Source organism: Tiliqua scincoides, chromosome 13, assembly GCF_035046505.1.
Source record: "Tiliqua scincoides isolate rTilSci1 chromosome 13, rTilSci1.hap2, whole genome shotgun sequence".
NCBI classification, from domain to species: domain Eukaryota; kingdom Metazoa; phylum Chordata; class Lepidosauria; order Squamata; family Scincidae; genus Tiliqua; species Tiliqua scincoides.
The window spans coordinates 3294667-3308957 of record NC_089833.1 but is presented as its reverse complement, the minus strand read 5'-3'; the positions used below and the strand labels follow the sequence as shown (position 1 = coordinate 3308957).

Genomic DNA, 14291 nt, shown 5'->3' with positions numbered 1-14291 from the left:
TGTTGTTAATTTACATTTAAAATTTGAATAAATTTACCTAAGTTTACATAAATGAATATATTAAAGATGAACTTATATGAATGAATGAAGGTCTTGCAATAGCTCAAGGCCTATAAAAGGCCTGGCACAAAGCAAGGCTGGCCTTTCCTTTGCTGCTGCTACTGCATCACAGACGTGAAACAGCAAGCAGTGGAGGGAGTCCTCGTCCCGAAGCTCACATGAGAGGTCAAACAGTCGCCCTCACACTGAGAGCAGTTGCATTGGGCCAGTGTGGGCTCCAACAAATCTCTGGAGGGCCAGAGGCTCATTGGACTGGGGGCTCCCTGAGGGCTGCATTGAGAAGCCTTGAGGGCCTCAAGTGGCCCCAGGGCCGGGGTTTGGGCACCCCTGCATAAGAACAGCCCCACTGGATCAGGCCATAGGCCCATCTAGTCCAGCTTCCTGTATCTCACAGCGGCCCACCAAATGTTTTTAGAAATGGGCTCTGTCAGAATGCCAGATGCAAGGGAGGGCACCAGGATGCAGGTCTCTTGTTGCCTTGTGTGCTCCTGGGGCATCTGATGGGCCGCTGTGAGATACAAGTAGCTGGAATAGATGGGCCTATGGCCTGATCCAGTGGGGCTGTTCTTATGTTCTTATGTTAAATTATCTGCCCCAGCAGATCCTGTTAATGGGCTATTGTTCGATGAGGTGATACACTGGAGGATCTGATTTCCTGTAAAAAATGTCATGTTTTCTGCGCATTGCAGAGAAAAAAAGAGGCAAGTCCCAAGGGAAGGGGGTACTTTATGATCAAAGGGGCTTCTCCTGCTGATTGGCGAACAGCTCTTTCCAAACAATCCAATTAGGTGAGAAGTTAAAATATGGCTTGTATATTGGCATTGGGGATAAAAGAGACACACTTCAGAGCCCTCCACTAATCAATGGAATGGAATGGAATGGAGACCGGCTTATTCAATTAGCAACCAAAGGGTGTCTCTGAGGTTGAGAGTCCAAGCAAAGATCCAGTTGGGTTGGGGAGCCCAAAACACATCCACCATCAGTGGCCGAGATCCAAAGGGACCACCACACTCAGGTCGATGGGACTTCCTTCCTGATTAGTTTGATAAGAACACGAGTGGCACTCACAAATATCAGAGTCATATGATATCTCTGTGTCCAGGGGAAGCATGGCTGTGGATAACCGCTACTGAGGGACAACAGAAGGGGGAGGGCCAATGAAAATCTCATCTTGTTTCCAAGAGACACATGGTGGACCATGGGGGGAAACAGGCTTCTGCACTTGACGGGCCTGCTGTAAGAACATCAGTCGCGGAACTCTGCAACCCCACGCCCAGGGCAAAGCTCCGTAACGGTGCTCCCCAGCGGGTGATCACTGCCCCCCTTGGGCAGAAATTCACCCCCCACATACACACTCACCAGAGGCTCACAAAGCCTCGCGCAACCTCCTCCCATGCCAGGGAAACCTCTGTGAGGTTCCCCGGCGCTATAAGCTGTGCTTCTGGCTAACCGGAAGCACAGTTTCCGCCCCCATTGGGAGCCTCAGAGAGGCTTTTGTGGGGCCCTAGAGCCTGGCGCTTGGGGCATTTGCCCCAGGTCAGCCTATGGTAGGCATGCAACTGAAGAACATAAGAAGAGTCTTGCTGGATCAGGCAAAAGGCCCATCTAGTCCAGTTTCCTGTCTCTCACAGTGGCCCATCAGGGAGCACACAAGACCACAAGAGGCCCGCATCTTGTTGCCACTCCCTTCCACCTGGCATTCTGAAGACAGCCCACTTCTAAAACCAGAAGGTTGCACTTGCCCATCATGGGTTGTCACCTGTGATGGACATTTCCTCCAGAAATCTGTCCAATCATCATTTAAAGGCATAGGCCAGACACCTTCATCACATCCTGTGGCAAGGAGTATCACAGGTTAATTACACACTGGGTGAATAAATATTTTCTTTGACACACAATTTTAGTGGATGTCCCCTGGTTCTGGTGTTGTGTGAGAGGGAAAAGAACATCCCTCTATGCGCTCTCTCCATCCCCTGCATCATTTTGTACATCTCAATCACATCCCCCTCAGGTACCTTTTTTCTAGACTGAGGAGCCCAAACGCTGTAGCCTTTCCATATAAGGGAGATGCCCCAGTTCCTGTGGTGCGCCGGGGTTCTTCTGATGTTTTCACGAGGTCATGGATCTCATAGAAGGTAATGGACATGCTAGACCAGTGCAGGGGCAAGATACTGGCAAGGAGCAAATGTGGGAGATCAGATAGGAACCGTTAGAGCAGGAGGAGGGGCAGCTGGACAAAATATTGATACAGTGATTTTTAGTGTGCTAGAAATATATTGATCAGTTCACAACAGAATGCTTGGCAATCACACAGGATCTTGGGAAAGCTTGGAGGACCCCAGGCACACACCTGCAGCTCCAGTTGTTCATGAGCACAATCCTTTGCTTACAACAAATAAATGAGTCCTACATCTGCACACTTGTGCTTCCTGAGATCGCTTGGCCAGGAAAACCAGTCATTTGATGAGGAGGCGGAGAGGCAGGAGGACGGTGTGGAGCCCTTTTCCTCGTTGTGACCCAGTAGCACCTACTGGGGAAAATCTTTCTTCAGTGGGGCATTGTCATAACCTTGAGTCTGGAAGCATAGGCAGACAAGGTTGCAACAAAATGCGTGGAGAGGGTAGTCATGGCGCCTAGGTCATTGGGGCTGCCCTGGACTGTGGTGGGTGTGACCTTGGATGTTCCTCTTCCCAGGTTCCCTCCTGTACCTTTGTCCTTATCGATAAGACGGACTTCCATGAACCACTCGCCCTCTTGGATCAGGCCCGGGGTGCCCAAACCCTGGCCCTGGGGCCACTTGCGGCCCTCGAGGACTCCCAACCCGGCCCTCAAGGAGGCTCCAGTCTCCAATAATAATAATAATAATAATAATAATAATAATAATAATAATAATAATAATAATAATAAATAACAACAACAACAACAACAGGTATTTATATACCGCCTTTCTTGGTCTTTGTTCAAGACTTTATTCAAGGCAGTCTACATAGGCAGGCTTTATTTAAATCCCTTATTAAATAGGGATTTTTACAATTTGAAAGAAGGTTCTTTCTTTCAAGAACCATTACATTCAAGGTGTTTCATTCCGATCTGGCTTCACATTCTGGCCTCCATCCTCCCACGCTCAGAGCAGATGGAATAACTTGGCTCAGCTTGTCAGCTGCTCCAAGGTCGCACGGTGCCGGTGGCCTCGAACTGGCGACCTTGTGGATGTTATCTTCAGGCAGACGGAGGCTCTACCCTCTAGACCAGACCTCCTGCCCAGTCTCTGGCCAGACCTCCAATGAGTCTCTGGCCCTCTGGAGACTTGCTGGAGCCTGTGCTGGCCTGATGCAACTAGCGTGATGGCCAACTGTTCGACCTTTCGCGTGAGCTGCAGGGCGAGGCTTCCCTCCATGGCTTGCTGTTTCACGTCTGTGATGCAGCAGCGGTGGCAAAGTAAAGGCTGGCCTTGCTTTGTGCAAAGCCTTTTATAGGCCTTGAGCTATTGCAAGACCTTCACTCATTCATATAAGTTCCATCTTAATATATTCATTTATGTAAATGTATTCAAATTTGAAAAGTTTGGACACCCCTGGACTAGGCATTCTCCAGTATAGATGGAGTGACAGAGGAGTTGCCACGGCACTTTCCTGGATCACAACCAGTGAGATTGCTCCAGTGAGGACTTGCTCTCTTTGCTGTGCCAGCTTGGAGCACAGTAAGCAGCTCATGTGGGGCCTGTCTGCTTCTTCTGTACTTTTACCAGACTTGGACTTAACTATTTTCTTGCCTACCAGCCCAATCCTATGCATGTCTACTCAGAAGTAAGTCCCATTAGAGTCAATGGGGCTTACTTCCAGGAAAGTGCGGCTAGGATTGGACTGCACATCAGCCTCATTTCTCAAAGCTCTTTATCTAATCATCAGATTATCACCATCTCCTCTCTCTCTATAATCCAATGCACTGAAGTGATTGCCTCAGGCCCATCCCTGTCCTCCTACTTGCCTCCACTATTCATCCTTCAACTGCCTGGACTGGAAAAAGGAGACCGAGAAGAAGAGGAGATGTGGAGATCAGGAGAGGGCTGAGCTAGAGCACTGGAGATGTGAGAGCAGCACAAAAGCCGAATTGCACACACTTACGTACACAGCAAATATGCAAGTTCTGCTCCAAGTCTAATTTAAAAATTCAATGACTATATAAAGATAGCAATATCTAGGTAGTCCTGGAGGCAGTGGTATAGCCAGGGGGGTGCGGGTCGCACTGGGTGATCTGCATGAGGGGGGTGACACAAAAAAATTTTAAGATTTATAAAAACTTGATATTTGCATATAATACCAACATGTTATATATCATTCGATGTGTAATTTCATGAAGAATGCAATGAAACAAACCATGTTGAAATACCTCTATTTTATCAAAAGTTATAGCCAAAAAGCCAGCAGGGCTGGGGCAATGGTGCATCACCATACCCACCACCTGAGGGTGCCCTGCCCACTGCATTGGAGGAGGTCCATCATGGGGGTGACATCTTGGGACCTCCCATATCAGGTGATGCAAATCCTAGTGACACCAGTGCCTGGAGAATGACAGTGATCCTATTGTATATAAGATTATTGAGGGGGGAATCTTTTGAGGTGTGACATCTTCAGAAAGGAGAAGGACAGGAACATGGGCACTGATGCCAACAGACTGAACACCTGGGACAGAAGCTGATTTTCCAAGTAGCAACGGTTAACTGAAACTGCACGTTCCCACCACAGTGGTTCAGGCTCAGTCATTTGTGTCATGTTCTGTCCTGTCGCTGCTGAGTCATCGTGATGCTTGCCGGTTAATTGATGGTGTTGACTGTTTTCCATTTATAAGGCAAAGACGTTTTGTCCACATTCAATGAGATTCCAGAGTGATTGCCAAGCTGCCCCCACCCGCATTCATTGTTGAAACCGTGTGCCTCAAGAACATCAGAAGAATCCCCCATCTTGGTTCCCACATGTGCAAAACCAACATTTGCACAAAAGGGACCAGATGAAAACATGTCCCATGTTCAAAATGGGAACTCTGGGATTGCTGCCAAGTCACCGTCTAAATCTGGGCCCACATGTGTAACTTGTGTTTGGATTCAGGAGGTTCCCATGTCAGTGCCTGTTGCTTCCAGTTTGAAGGTTGTCAGGGACCAGGGCTGGAGAAATCTCTGGGGTGGACAATATTTGGCTGGAATGATGAATCGACACATTGCAGCAAACAGGATTTCAATTCAACATTAGGGAAAATTCCTGACAGTACAAAGTGTTGGGCATGGAATGGTCTTCCTCAGAAAATGATAGACTCACCATTGCTGGAAGACTCTGAGCAAAGCCCAGATAGCTATCTAGCAGAGATGTTCCGGCTGCAGATAACCTGCATAGGCAGAGGGTTGGATTTGATGATCCTGTGGACCTTCTCCAACTCTATGATTCTAGGGTTATGACGCTCCTCAGGAACCTCGATAGGTCAGTAGTGGAGACCCTTCTTGGCTCTCAGCATCTTCATAGAGAAATAGGATAGACTCTTGTAAGCCATACTGGCCTAGATCAATGGTCAGATTCTGTAGAATGAACTTCATGTGTTCAGCAGAAGTATCCACACTCTGTACTTTCAGCACAGAAGGTCCCGGGTCAATCTTGAGGAAGGACAGGCTGGCAGTGGTGTAGCTAAGGGAATCAGGAGTGTACATTGCCCTGGGTTGTATGTCTTGAGGAGGGGCCTTAGATGCCACCGAAAGTCACTTTCTGTTTTCTTGCTGTGGAGAAGGCCCTCTGCCAGAGCTCTGAGTGCCAGCTGCCACTATCCTGACTTCCTTCCTCTGCTCCAAGCTTTGTTTTAGGACTCAGAATTGGGGGGAAAGGGGAAGTGTCAGTAGCAGCTTGGAGGATCGAGCCACTCAGCCCTGCCCTCTTGCTCACAGCAGGTTGCAAGCAGGATTCTTTTGGGTCCGAACCTGGTTATGCACACTCCAACAGGGCTGTTGTTTCTGAGTACCCCCAATCAAAGGCCTGTGTGACATGTTGAGTTGGAGCACTGCTTTGAGATTTGCACACCTCTCAGCCCTGACCTACCCATACAACTTTTTTTTCCTCTTGCTTTTGGGTTCCCTGAATTTTGGGGTGAGAAGGTGGATGTACTTCAAACATGGTATTCCTGCCCTCAGCGGTGGGGCTGAGCTGAGTGAGTAGGCCCACAGGAAGCAGCTCCCATTCCCGAGAACCAGGTTCCAGGATGCAGGGAGGTTGGGTTTCCAGCTGAGAAAGCATCCTTCCCAAAGAAATCTGTGTCATAAAATGTAACCAGACTGTCTTGCTGGGTGAAATATTGCTATACCGCAAAAAGTAATAAAGGGGGGGGGAGAGCCTTGGACTCACAGGCTCACAAAACCATGCACATATTTTAGCTGATGTGTTTGAAATGTGCCTCGGTGGGTGGTGAGAGCCAGGGCCTGGATGGAATGGAAAGCTGTGTGCGAACATTTGCAGACGGGCCGAATAGCCCGAAGACTGGGCTGGATTGTTGTGGTCACATTGCCTACGCTGCTTGAACGGAGCGTTTGTGGGAGGACAACACATGAGGAGAAATGCAGGGCTGAAAAATGGCATCTGTCCATTGAGTTATCCATCTCTGCCCCACAAGGGTAAATTAACCCCATGCCCAGGTTGTAGTAGCCCCATTTGAAAAATGGCACCTGGATGGAACCATTGGCTGAATCATCATGGTCAGTCTTAGAGTGACGGTTTCCAGCTTGGGAGAGGAGTGTGTAGCTGGGAGCCAGACTGATGGATAGGCCTTTGTTCACTTGCCTGGCCCAATGGCATCCATGGGAACTCTCTCCAACTCTGATCAGATAATAGGGACATAGGAACATCAGAAGAGCCCCACTGGATCAGGCCATCTAGTCCAGCCTCCTTTATCTCACAGTAGCCCATCAGATAAGAACATAAGAACAGCCCTGCTGGATCAGGCCATAGGCCCATCTAGTCCAGCTTCCTGTATCTCACAGCGGCCCACCAAATGCCCCAGGGAGCACACCAGATAACAAGAGACCTGCAAGGCCTCCTGGGAATTGTAGTTTAAGAACATAAGAACACCCCACTGGATCAGGACATAGGCCCATCTAGTCCAGCTTCCTGTATCTCACAGCGGCCCACCAAATGCCCAGGGAGCACACCAGATAACAAGAGACCTGCAAGGCTTCCTGGGAATTGTAGTTTAAGAACATAAGAACACCCCACTGGATCAGGACATAGGCCCATCTAGTCCAGCTTCCTGTATCTCACAGCAGCCCACCAAATGCCCCAGGGAGCACACCAGATAACAAGAGACCTGCAAGGCCTCCTGGGAATTGTAGTTTAAGAACATAAGAACACCCCACTGGATCAGGACATAGGCCCATCTAGTCCAGCTTCCTGTATCTCACAGCGGCCCACCAAATGCCCCAGGGAGCACACCAGATAACAAGAGACCTGCAAGGCCTCCTGGGAATTGTAGTTTAAGAACATAAGAACACCCCACTGGATCAGGACATAGGCCCATCTAGTCCAGCTTCCTGTATCTCACAGCGGCCCCACCAAATGCCCCAGGGAGCACAACTGAGAACAAGAGACCTGCATCCTGGTGCCCTCCCTTGCATCTGACACAGCCCGTTTCTAAAATCAGGAGGTTGCACATGCCTCTGGGAGCACCCAAGACAACAAGAGACCTGCTTTCTGTTGCCACTCCCTTACACCTGGCAGTCAGAGAGAGGCAACCTCTAAAACCAGGAGCCCAATAGGCTAAAGCAGTGGTTCCTAAACGTTTTCGCCCCAGGACCCACTTTTTAAAATTACAGTTTATTGGGACTCACTTAGCTTTATGAGAGTAAAAAAAAGTTACACTTTACCAGCCACTCAAACTTCTGTTTTTATCCTTTTAATATGTGAAAAGTAAAGCATTCTGGAGTGTTTGTTGATCTCCACGTTCATCAGATCAGGACCATTCTGGTGGCCTGGTGTTCCCTTTTGTCTGGCCTTCGGTAAGAGCTAAGGCATGTTCATCTACTTGTGAATAAACATGCACTTGTGGCTCCGTTTTGCTTTCCATATCACTACATTATCCACGTCAGCTTGGGGGGGGGGCTTCCTTCTCATGAGTTGTTGGGGCCTGCACCCATCAGATTGGGACCATTCTGTACTGTTGCATTCCCCTCAGCCTGCCCTTCAAAGTGGACCAAGGCAAATGTCCCTACTCATGAATAAACATGCAGGTGCTACCTCTATTTTGATCACCTTTCCTTGTCAGTTATCAGCTTGTCAGTTTTGCGACCCACCAAAAATGGAATTGCTAGCCAGTGGTTTGGGATCCACCATGCTAGAACCTTCAAAACCCAGAGCAGCCACGTAGGCTCGGCTAGGTGTTTTCCATATTCATTTCTTGCTTCAAAACAAGCCTCACCCTCCACCCCCTCCAAAAAATACAACCTTTCAGTGTTTGCCTTTCAGACTGGAATAAACATTCTCTGTTTGTTCTCTTCAGGGGCTGCGCAACTTGGAATTCTGCCTCATGCCGACTTGGGTCTAACACCTCAATGCTACAAACAAAAATCCCAAACCCTTACCCTGCTCCTCATGCAATGCTGTGAAACCTGGAAGTGTGGGACTTCCAGTTTCATTTAGAGGGACAGCACAAATGCAGGAAGTCTTGCAATTCCGGGTTTCAGGGCCACGTGCAAGAAGCCTGGTAAGGAGTTGGAATGGTCTGCAGAATGCAATGAAATAAACTGTGTGGAAATATCTCTATTCTATCAATTCTATTCTATCTAGCTAAAAAACCAGTGGGGTGGGGCTTTCATCCCCACTGCCAAATCTACCCTGTTAGTTTCGCAAACTGCCAAAAATGGGTAACAGACCCACAGTTTGAGAACTACTGCTCTAGAAGGCTGGCGAAGAAGGACCTAACTTTGCAGAGGCCATGCTGATTCAGGCTCATTCTTCTTGATGCATAACCATTTTATCTTTTCTTTAAGGGGGGAACAAACCTCTTTATCTTTCTTTGTCTTCCACTTTCTAATACTACATAATACAGTATGTGCTACTGAGGCCTTTTGGAGCTACAGTATATTTAATTAGAAACTTCCTTCTTTTCATTCTTCTTACTGGCTAATTGGTCGCTACATACTCACTTGCAAACATCATATTCTGGAATTTCCCCTTAATTGGTAGTTCCTGTGCTCTACAATAGTTGGGGAGGGAACTTTAATTTCTAGTTTAATTACTATAATTTGACTTATAGTCAAATCAATTGCTTGTTAATATCTTTTAATTTTATTTTTTAGGAGCCCAATTTCACAACTGGAATCCTAAAATAAAATAATAAAATAGAATAAATTTACAGGCAATTGTTCTGGCTACAAAGACAAATCCAGCAAGGAAAGCCCACCCAGCTGAACTGAACAGGAACAGGCAAATTAAGGGCAGTTAAAGAGTGATACAGTGATGGAACAGGAAGCAACTAATTAACAACTTAACAGAGAAGGAGCAAAGACGAGCTCCTAATTAAGGGAGAATTCTAGGGAAAACTAGAACCATTTGCAGAATGGGGAGTACTGAATAGAGCTGCAAAGCAATGCGTGAACTCACCATTTTAATTTTGTTTTCCTCTGATTGCATGCAAGTAATACTTTGGCAGTGCCAAAGGGCTCTAGTGTGGCATTATTCCGTGGGAATATTCACTTTTTCTCTCTCTTTTTGGACACAATTTTCTTTTTTCTTTTTAAATTTTATTTTATTGCATAAACAGTACAGAAAAATAGAGCATTACGTGGATAGTTGAACACAATTTTCTGTCCACCAGGTGCTCTTTCCCTGGCACCATCTCCTCGTCCCTCTGTCTTTTCCTTCTTTCTGGGTGAGTCTTGTTGGCAATCTATGACCTTTTGTGGGGTCATGTGGATGTGACTGTCCGGTAATGAGGCGGATTGAGGTGATCAACCTCAACTCAGAGAGCAAAGCAAGTGGCAAACTTTGTAGAGCTGTGCGCATGGGCGGCACCACTTGAACAGTGCACATCTGATTTGTGTAAAAGTCAACTGTCTGGAATGGAACAGTGACGTACATCGAGGAGCCGCTGTGGCCATTTTTGCTCCAAAACCCCCAAACCATCAAACTCCCCAATGCCCAAAGGATGATGCAGGTTGAAAGGTCACACTTGCCTTTAACAAGCATTTGAGCATCTCGCTCAGATCTGTTTCTGAAAGCTTCATTTTCCAGGCTTTCCATGTTGGTTTTGGTTTACTCTCTGGGAGACCCTCCAAATGGCTGGGCAAGAAGACAGAAACAGAAGGGGTTGGTGGGAGGCATAGGAAGGAGAGACTCTCGGTTCATGAAGTCTAAAACATTGGCCCTAAGCAATGAGACAATCAAAAAGCTGAACTGATGCTGAAGAAAGACCAGCAAGAGCCACTAGAAAAGACACTATGCTGGGGTGAAGAGGGACTGTTACTCTCCCCCTTCTGAATATCTGATGAGCACCACTTGAAAAAGTGCCTCTTGGCCTGTTGGCAGGGGACATCCTCATTTATGGAACTCTTGGCTTCACTGCGGGAGGTCAGGTTCTCAGATCTCTCCCCACCTGACCATTTTAAAAGCAGGTCAAATCAACGTACAGCTCTTGTCGTCTCTACATTCTTTTAAAAAAACCCAACAATAATAATAAATGCATGACTTGCAACAGTTTGCAAGAAATGGAAAAAAAAAACCCAAATATTAGTCATTAGGAGCAGGTAGTGAACATATAATGAAGCAGGTAATGGATGTAATTAGATAAAAATCCAAATTCCCCTGAATCGTCAAATACTCAGTGGCGAGCTTTTAAATCACAGCTGTTGGAATTATCGGCAAAGCAATTCACTGGTAGCCTGGAATGAGCTGCTCAGCTCTGGTAGATACTCGGCTGTGTGCAGCCAACAGCTGTAGCTGGCAAACTGCCCCAGCAGGATTGTTCCTACCACTGGCTCTGACTGCATCAGGGTGCAGCCCCATCACACCACCTCCTGCAGCTAGATCATGCTGGTGGGGGGAGCAAGCTAGGGGGGTAATCCAGGTGGTTGGGACCAAACCAGAGCCATGGTTACAGTCATTACCCCGGTAAACCTCCAGCTGTAAGAGGAACGTGGCCACAATTGGAACACTGTGGGAAGTTCTAGTCACCACATCGCAAAGAGATTCTGTAGATGTGGTGGGAGAGATGTAGGAAGGGGCAGCTGAAATGAGCAGTAGGGCTGAAGGAGCACTTTCCTTACCAGAAAGGCTCAGTGGCGTATTAAAGGTATGGCAGGCAGGGCATGTGCTGTGGGTACCACTTGAAGGGGGGCATGTCATGAATATGTGCAGTTCAGGCCTAGTAGCATTGCAAAGCCTGAACCAAAGAAACCCAGTAACACAGAAGGGGCTTGCAAGGGGCTTGCAGTCCTAGCTGCTAGGAATTTACAACTCAATGGAAGGTGATAATGTAGCACCTAGGCAGCCAGAAAGACGCCCATCAAAGATGGAATGCAGCTGCAGATCTCCAGGGGGGAGGGAAGAGCTGAGAGGGTGAGCTTCCAGCCCCACTTCTGGAGGACAAGTCTTTTGGTTTTTGTCTCTTGGTGAGGCAGCAGCTGTTACCCTGCACATGCCTGATCTCGTCTGATCTCAGAAGCTAAGCAGGGTCAGGCCTGGTTAGTACTTGGATGGGAGACAGCATGGGAATACCGGGTGCTGTAGGCTTATACCAGAGTCTTTCGAGACTGAAGGTTGCCAACCATCTCCCTATTCTGAACACTATCTCCTGATCTCGTCCAATCTCGGAAGCTAAGCAGGGTCAGGCCTGGTTAGTACTTGGATGGGAGACAGCATGGGAATCCCGGGTGCTGTAGGCTTATACCAGAGTCTTTCAAGACTGAAGGTTGCCAACCATCTCCCTATACTGAACACTATCTCCCGATCTTGTCTGATCTCAGAAGCTAAGCAGGGTCAGGCCTGGTTAGTACTTGGATGGGAGACAGCATGGGAATACCGGGTGCTGTGGGCTTATACCATAGTCTTTCGAGACTGAAGGTTGCCAACCATTCTTGGTGAGATAGGTGGTGGGTGCACATCCTGCCCTGCCAGGACCATGTGGCCTCTTAGGTAACTGACCTGAGGATCTACCAAAGAAGCTGACCCAGGTGAGAGTCAGAGAATAATAGCGTTAGCCAGTTAGCTTTGTTGTTTTATGCTGATATGTTTCCTAGAAGTTTTTATGCCTCTAGCATTTGCTGCCTTTTGTAACTTTTTGTAACCCTATGTATTTAATAAAGTAAAAATCCTTTTACCATGTTGGTTCATTGTCTGTTGGGGACAAAGGTTCAGAATCCTGCCTAGCCGTTCAGCAAGCTACCAAAAATCCTCATTGTGGACTAGTAACTTGAGGACTGAGACTTTAAGTAAAGAAAGTGCTCAGTGCCTACAAGGGATATAGTTAAGCCTAGAGGGTCTCGGTGTCCCTGGACTGAGGCACTGGCTCTTACAGGGTGGTGGCAGTACTACCGAACAGGGAACAGGGACCTCTGGGCAGGAGGTCTGGTCTAGAGGGTAGAGCCTCCGTCTGCCTGAAGATAACATCCACAAGGTCGCCAGTTCGAGGCCACCGGCACCGTGCGACCTTGGAGCAGCTGACGCCGAGCAATTCCATCTGCTCGGAGCGTGGGAGGATGGAGGCCAGAATGTGAAGCCAGATTGGAATGAAACACCTTGAATGTAGTCGTTCTTGAAAGAAAGAACCTTCTTTGAAATTGTAAAAATCCCTATTTAAATAGGGATTTAGATAAAGCCTGCCTATGTAAACCGCCTTGAATAAAGTCTTGAATAAAGACCAAGAAAGGTGGTATATAAATACCTTTTGTTGTTGTTGTTGTTGCTGTTGTTGTTGTTGTTGTTGTTGTTGTTGTTGTTGTTGTTGTTGTTGTTGTTATTATTATCTTTGAGGGCTCTAGGGTTCAGAACCAACAACTCTGAGCACCCCAAAACCCTGGGAGTGTGAGACCAAGTATATGACAGGGCACTACCGAGCAGTTCTGCCCAGCCCACAGGTGTACACATTGGATCCCTGTTGCATATATGCAACGTTGGGCAGAAATGGCTTAAAGTCAAGCAAGCAGAGGTTCTCACTGAGGAGAAAGCAGGAAGGGAGGCAGGCAGGAAGCAAGTCAGTCAAAACACGAAGAGGCAATTTGGAGAAGGGCAGCAGGGATCACAAGGCTGGATCGCAAGGCCGCCAACACCAGCATCTCCTCGGGAAAGGAGATCCTGGGAATGACATTCTTCAAAGAGGAGAACCCGGAAGTGTTATTGATGTCACTGTCCCGGGCACGACGACCTCTAGCTATACTGCTGGGAAGGCTGTGATGTCTTTGCTTGAGAAAAAGGTGATTATGGAGATGTGATTGTATCTAGAAGTGCAGGAGAGGGTGAAGTCAGCCTGCAGTGGGAGTTTGTGTCTCCAAACAATCCCCATTGTGATTCCAGTCCTGATTGTGTCCCACCCCATGCGGAAAAAAATTCCTATTGGCTTGTGGTGGACACAAATAATGTTTGGAGCCTCCCAGTGAGAATTGGAACTGCAGTGGGGACCAAGCCCCCTCCCCAATCGCCCACCAGGGGTCTGCCCCATTTTGCAGAAACAAAACCCACCATTCTGCAGAATGTCTGTCTGACCCCCAATGTAGCCTGAGCGTATCATGTCAGTGCTTGGGTGGGGGGGAGATCTGCAGCCCCTTTCGGGTGCCTCTTTGAAAAAAGAAAAAAAAATAGGTGATGGATGTGGCACATCACTGATCCCAGGAGATGCTAATGTGAAATGAATCAGGAGAGGGACTTGGACCATTTCCAACTGAGACAGCAAGGGGGGGGGGCCTGCATTATGGTTCCAAGAGCCCTGGGGCTGCTAAACCTTTTTGCACCAATAAACAGCAGGTGGTGGATGGAGAGAGGAAAAGAGGAGGGAGGGGTGTGCACTTTTGCTGGGCCGCTGTCAATCGCATCTTTGTTGGAGTCAATACAGCACTGAGCACTCAAGGTGGCCCTCCTCCTTCTGCACATGCCCCTGGAGGGGATCCCTGCCTTGTTGCTGTTGGGACTTCATGGGAAGCAAACACATGCAAAAGAGCTCTTATCAACATCTGGTTTACGTAGTCTTCAGTGGCGTAGTTAGAGGGGGTGCAATGC

At 47.8% G+C, this 14291-nt stretch overlaps 1 pseudogene; it reads left to right on the top strand.

Moving 5' to 3' along the window:
* Positions 1-11696: 11696 nt before the first annotated feature.
* Positions 11697-11813, top strand: LOC136633753 (5S ribosomal RNA; annotated as a pseudogene).
* The last annotated feature ends 2478 nt before the right edge of the window (positions 11814-14291 follow it).